We start from the raw sequence: 7350 nt of genomic DNA on the forward strand, positions 1-7350 counted from the left end.
CACGATGTTTAGAACATGCAACAGATTTTACTAGTTCAACAGGCGCAAGTTTAGGCTTCACCGGCGATGGAAAGAGAGAAAAAAGAACGCTTTTGTGATGCTCAACTTGGTTAATGCTCTGCATCACTATAAGACGGGTTTTTTGTTTTGGGCTTAAACACCATGCATAAATTACACCTGGATTACGTACCAGAGACGTTCCTTTTAGTTAGTTGCTCGTTCACCCGTGAACAACTATAATTGTGTTTTGTGCACGGCCATGACCAGAAAATGTAAAATGTGAACAAAACAAAGACCTTTGTCTAGCTTCAAAACCATTCTATTTGCGTTTGACGAAAGAGAACACATACTAATCGCGTCGTTTTTTTCCTCACTCAGTCACGCGGGTATCGGTTGCTAAGCTGGGCGATTTCAGGCTTTGGACGCCATCTTGGTCTGGCTGGCCGCCCATAGCCTCGATCTCATACATAAAAATATGGGTTCGATTTTGGAGTCACACAAAAGAGTTTTGCTTGAAGAAACGGCCGAAGCGTGTACCCAAAGTTAAAATAATACCGAAAATGACATGGAAAGCATAACAGGGTTTTATCCAGGGAAATAGAGTTTTAGGGCCTCTTCATATGATCCCGGTTGACCGGGCGGCCCAGTTACCGAGATCTCGGATCACTCTTATTTTCTTTGTAAAATTTTGGATGTGTTTGTTACACTCTACTCTATTAGCTCAGGAACTACTTCAAAACTACAATAACAAAACGTTTTCTCATCGATTCTCGCTAGGTTTTCGCCAACACACGTGGGGTTTTCGATCCCATAATAATATCTCACTTTGGGCTGGGCCCAGTTCCTCTCGTTCTACTTGTTACACACTCCCCCTCCAACAGAAATGTCGTCCCGACATTATTACAGTAAATACAAAACCAAAAACAGAGAAATAGTTAGGGGGAGCGTCAGTTCTCATCATGTCTCAAACTGAATACTTATTGCAGCAGTTCCATGATCCGCAGGTTTTTTCTTTACACAGTTTGTAACTAGAAGTAATATCCAACACAAAGTTCGCTCATGATTTTGGTCACAGAAGGCGTGCCACAGGTCTGCTTGACCATGGTTAATTCTCGAAGCAATCAGTTGTGGCTACAAGAGTGTTCAGTACTGGTTTGTCCATATGGGCTGTGGCATAAACTGCAGCTGTGGAACAAATGGGATGTGTGGGGTGTAGTGAGGTACAAGCCAGTTGCCTATGACTTGGTAGGGAAGTATCACCTGAGGGCATTGAATTGCGTTCACTACTGGGTTTAAGCGTTGGTACTCGGGCACCCCCATCTGGCTGTAGGTCAGAATCTGAGGGGGTCGTGTCTCCCTTCTAGGTCGCGTAGCTCCCTCTAGGTGATCCTCTGAATCTGAATTGTCACTTTCCTGAAGGGCTATATCGGTCACATCTAGACCGGATGAATTTGGAACTGATGAGCCATCAGTATCCACATGTGGGTCAGGTTGGTCCCTGGCATCTGACATATCGGCACAAACTTCATTATCACAGTGGTCCTGTGGGTCCATAGGTGCAGTGTCTACTTCCGCCGGAAAGGCTGTTTCATGGGTGACTGGAGAGGACGGTGTGTCCATCTCATACTCATCATCGGAACTCTCTCCAGTATCTTCAGGCTGGGGTAATACTCTGGATCTTGGTTGGGTGGTCTTGGATGAGGCTCTCGTTGGTTTAGGCAGTGGTAAAGCATCACAAGGGAGTAGCAAGTTACGGTGTAACACTCGTTGTTTCCCACGGCCATGTTCGGGCTTTACTCGATAGACTGGACTATCCGATATGCGTTCCTCAACTACGTAAATTTGCTGTTCCCAGTGTGAACGGAGCTTTCCAGGTCCCCCCCTTTCTGAAAGGTTTCTAACAAGTACGCGGTCGCCGGGAAGTAGGACTGCAGCGGAAGCCTTCTTGTCGTAATACACTTTACTTCTGGCTGACGAGTTCTGGGTCTTCCTAGATGCTAGGTCATATGCCCATCTCATATCTGCTTGCCACGTCTTTACATAATCCTGATAATCAGCCTGTCGCGGGTCGTTGCCCAGGTCAAACAGCAAATCAACCGGTAATCGTGGGGAGCGGCCAAACATCAGGTAAAATGGCGAGAATCCAGTGGTCTCATGTCTTGTACAGTTGTACGCATGTATGAGCTTGTTTAAAGAATCTTTCCAGTTCGATTTCTTTTCCTCCGGGAGGGTCCTTAGCATCGAGAGTAAGGTGCGGTTCATGCGTTCTACCTGGCCGTTTCCTTGTGGGTGGTATGGAGTGGTTCGCGAGCTAGCAACTCCACTTAGACGTTCGAGGTTGTGGAACAATTTATTTTCAAACTCGCCACCTTGGTCATGGTGTATTCGTGCTGGGAAACCGAATCTCGGGATAAACTCATTGTAGATCTTCTCAGCAGCAGTGCGGGCTGTCTTATTACGCGTTGCATAGGCTTGGGCATATTTGGTAAAGTTGTCAACAATCAGTAGTACATATTCATATCCACCTTTGCTCTTGTCTAGATGCAGGAAATCAATGGAAACCACTTCAAATGGTGCTGATGTCATCAGATGCATCATAGGTGCTTTCGTGACTGTGTTTGGTTTCTTCTGTTTGATACATCTGCAACGTTGTGTCACAAAATGTTCTATGTCACGGTACATATGTGGCCAGTAGAAGCGGGACCTTGCAAGTTCTGCGACTCTCTCCACCCCAAGGTGTCCCATCTCTGTATGCAGTTCTTTAAGTACCACTGGGATGAAGATGTGTGGCAGGACTAATTGTATCTTAGAGCTTGTTCTTCGACGCAGGATACCATGTTCGTCAACTTCCAGTTTCTTCCAGTCTCTCATAAGCTCGGCAACTCCATGGGGTTCATTCTTCAGTTGGCCACCACCCGGTTTGATCCCATGTGTCTTGTAGTAAAGCACGCGGCGTATAGCACTATCCGAGTGCTGCGCCTCCTTGAGTTCACTAGGGCTGAATGGTTTCAGGTTAAGGTCCTTTAACGTGGGTTCAGGAGTTGTCATGTCTGCTGCAATTGCCATAGCCCATGGGATCGTGCCTTTTGCCTGTTCCCTAACTGCTTCCACGGTTGCTGCAAGGACATCTTTGGGTATTTCCTCTGTACAATCTCTCATATATTTGTCTATGTCCAATGGAATTCGTGACAGAACATCCGCATCAACATTAGTCTTGCCCGGTCGGTACTTGATTGTAAAGTTATAGTCTGCTAACTCGGCTACCCACCGATGCCCCGTGGCATTCAACTTTGCTGATGATATCACATACGTTAACGGGTTATTGTCTGTGAAAACGACGAAGGATGGGGCATAGAATAAGTAGTCCCTGAATTTGTCAGTAATTGCCCACTTTAGGGCCAAGAATTCTAATTTTCCTGAGTGCAAGTGATAGTTCCTTTCCGCGGGCGTCAATGTCCTTGAGCCATAGCCAACAACTCTCAACTTTCCCTCTTGTTCTTGGTAGAGTACCGCCCCAAGCCCTTCACTTGAGGCATCCGTGTGCAGTACAAATGGCCGTTCAAAGTCAGGGTAGGCCATTACCCCTGGCTGCATTAAAAGTTCAATTAGGAAGCTTAGTCGCTCTTGGTGTCTTTCATTCCACAGAATTTTGTGATTTGACGACAATTGTCCTTTCGATGTCGGCAACTTCCACTTGGGGTGCTCTTTCTGTCCTTTAGCTCTGCTGGGCTGTTCACTGCATTCTCTGACTGAGAGTAGGTCATACAGGGGTTTGGCTAATCTGGAGAAGTCGCGAATATATTGGCGGTAGTAGCTAATGAAGCCCAGGAGTTTGCGCAATTCACCAACAGTTCGTGGTTTAGTTTCCTTAAGGGCTGCTACCGCTGCAACGTCCGCTGAGCCCATCGTGTAGCCATCCGCTGAGACTATTCTGCCTAAGTAACGAACACGGGGCTTAAACAACTCACATTTCTTTGGCTTTAGCTTGATACCATACTCCTGCAAACGTCTAAGTACCTTCCGCACATTGTCCACATGCTCGGAAAATGTTCTACTGTACACTAGGACATCATCAAGATATGGAATACATATTTCATCACGAAGACCCTCCAGGCATTTCTCCATGTACCTCTGGTAAGCCGCCGGTGCATTTTTAAGGCCAAAAGGGATGCGGTTCCACTGGTATAAACCCCAAGGGGTGATGAACGCCGTTAGATGTCGGTGTTCGTCTGCTACAAATCCCTGGTGATATGCCTTTCCTTGGTCTAACACTGAGAAGTAAGTGTTCCCACTGAGACTATTCAGGATGTCTTGGATGCGAGGGATGGGCTGGCGGTCATCCTCAGTTTTGCTGTTTAACTGCCTATAGTCGACACAAGTCTGAGCCATCTTTTTTTCTCACACACACCACTGGGGAAGAGTAGGGTGACTTTGAGTCGCTTATCCAGCCACGATTGAACATATCCTGCAAGTGTGACTTTACCTCTTCGTACAAGGGCTTTGGAATTGAATTGTATGTTTTTTGTACTGGGACGTCATCTCTGAGGTTGATTTCTAATTTCAAGTGTTCGGCACATCCAACGTCACCATCTTCTGTAGCGAAGGCCCCGGACTCTTCCCTCAACATTTCCTTGACAATCACCTGTTGCTCACTTGACAAATGGCTCAAATCAACTGGGGGAGTCCACTGTGCTTCACCTTGTTCAGGCTGACTTGGTCCCCACTCATAACTGGTTGCCTCACTCCGAGTTTCACCTTCTTCTTCCTCTTGTTTCTGTTCAGCTTCGACTGGCAGTGGCGTGACGGATTGCACTAACTGTATAGTGCCAAGTTCTGTCCGCCTACGTAAGGTCATCTCTCGCTCAGTGTTGTTGCATACTGGAACATACATTCGGCTCGACGACCCGGGGGGAATTCGGTGAAGACAGCCTTTAACTTCTAGCCCCTCAGGCCACGCCCCTTCTTCTTTGGGCTCAAACACAACAGGCAAATCTTCTTCCAATAGTCCAAAGTGTACTTGACATTTGACTCTCACAGTCTCTCCTGGTGGGACACGTATGTCTTGTCTGCCAACTCTGAGCATGCTAGTGTCAGCCTCGTCATCCATACTTTGGATGAAATTAACCAGCGCTCTCGCTTCGCCCTCTTTCACAGATGGGAACGAGTCATTCACTATTCGGGGCAATAGGCTGGTTTTGTTGGGGCCACTGCTCCTCTTAATGACCTCTTCAATGACGTTAAAGCCAATGATGGGATACTTCTGATTATCTTCATTTCCTATTAGTATGGGTACTGTCAATGGCTCCAAGTACCCATCCTCCCCAGCCAACTGGAACTCTACCTCAATCCACCCATCATATACAATTTTCGTACCATTCACGGCCTGGAGATTTAATTCATCTTCCCCCAGTAACTCACTTATGTCTCTTACTGGTTCATCTGGTAAATTAATCTCTTTCCAATACTTTGACACAACACAAACTTGAGCTCCAGTATCCCACAGGGCATCCACTTTTCTCCCTTGGACCAAGCAGGAAACTACACATTTTCTTCCCACTAGTTTGGTGAGTTTAGAACGTTGTCTTGGGGTTAGGTGTGAAGGGAACGAGGTTTTCAGTGTTTCAACACCTGCCTTAGGCCCCCTTTCCCTCAGTTCAACTTCACTGATGGCTTGACATAGTTTCTTATGTTTCTCCCAATGTTCCCTCTGACAAACTTTTGAACAATAGTGGCTAGTATGGCATTGTGAGCATCGCAAGTATTGATGGACCCAATTCTCCCTCTTTCCACAGTTCATGCATTGTTGGGACTGCTCATGAATCTGGCGGGTTGCTCCTTGTCCCGTGGGGGCAACCCTGGTCTGTTTCCCTGGGGGTTTGCTGGGTTATAGCCCCTTCGGCTTGACCTTTGGCATTGGTAACTGAAGTGGCCAGCATCACCACAGTTGAAACAATGGTTGCAACGAAAGCCCCTTCCTTGTCTCTCACAATTCCAGCATCCTCTAGGGCGAACCCTCCCTTGCTCTACAGGGTTGTACTGCGGGTTGGGGCTAGCGCGGCTTTGTTGTTCCATACCCTCCCGGATAGCAGCCAGTTCAGCTTTCAACTCTCTAACTTCAGTAAGAAGGTTAACTTTTGGTGGCTTTTCTGGGGTTTTACTTTCAACTGAGGCATGGCTGTCATCATGGGTGGCCAATTGAGCTACAAGCTGTGTGGGGGTTCGATTTGTGGGCTGGTCATGACGGGAACCAAGCTTCTGCATTCTTTCTGTTTCATTACTAACTGCTGTATTCAATTTCTCAAAAAGTTCTTCATCTTCTACTTGGGTGTTTTGCAAGCAGGGTTTTATCTCCATTTTAATGCTATCATTCCGTAACCCAGTTAATAATGAATGCAGAAACATGCACTGTACCAGCTTTGGGTCATACTTCAAATCAGATCCTGCTTCTTGAGATGCAAATAGTACCTTCTGCTTTAGATCAAGGAGGCGAACAAGAAAGTCCTGAGGGGTCTCCCCAACTTCCTGTACTGCCGAACTGAGCAGTTGATACATTTCCGTAGCCCCCCTTTCTTGATAATGTGACCGGAGTATTTTACGTAATCTGGCAAGTTCTAAATCGGGCCTACCTTCCAAGTAGCTCCTCAATCTAAGGCCTGGATTGATGGCTCGAATAACGGCTTCGACAATCTCTTCTTCTTTATAGCCCCGTTTTAATCCAGCGTTTATTTGGTGAGCTAAACTGGTAAAGCTCAAGCGGTCTTTCTGACGTGAATCTCCAACCTGTCCCGATATTTTAAATTCCTTCCTGAACGGTGGGGTCGCTGTGGTTTCTTTAGGCGTAACTGTGTTTGTACTTGACTTGATGGCAGACTTCTGATCCTCCTGTTCGGTTTTCACACCACTCTCTTCTTCACTCTTCACGTCCTTTGTTGCCGGTTTCTTCTCTTTAATTGCTTCTCTGAGATTCGTTAATGCCTCAGTTCCAAGTTCCTCGGCGTCTAAATACTTCGTTAGGATTTGTATTAACGCCAGACGTCCCGTATCCGTCTCTTTTACTTCGATGTGTAGCCCCGCACATATTTCTCGAAGACTCGCTTCGCTAAGCTGACAAATTGCTGTTCTCACCTCTATCTGAATCTCTTCGATGACTTTCGACATTTCGATGGTTTCTTTGTCACGTTGGGGTCACCAAATGTTACACTCTACTCTATTAGCTCAGGAACTACTTCAAAACTACAATAACAAAACGTTTTCTCATCGATTCTCGCTAGGTTTTCGCCAACACACGTGGAGTTTTCGATCCCATAATAATATCTCACTTTGGGCTGGGCCCAGTCCCTCTCGTTCTAC

This window comes from Oculina patagonica, chromosome 7 (genome assembly GCF_052425735.1).
Source record: "Oculina patagonica isolate OP01 chromosome 7, crgOcupat, whole genome shotgun sequence".
NCBI lineage: Eukaryota > Metazoa > Cnidaria > Anthozoa > Scleractinia > Oculinidae > Oculina > Oculina patagonica.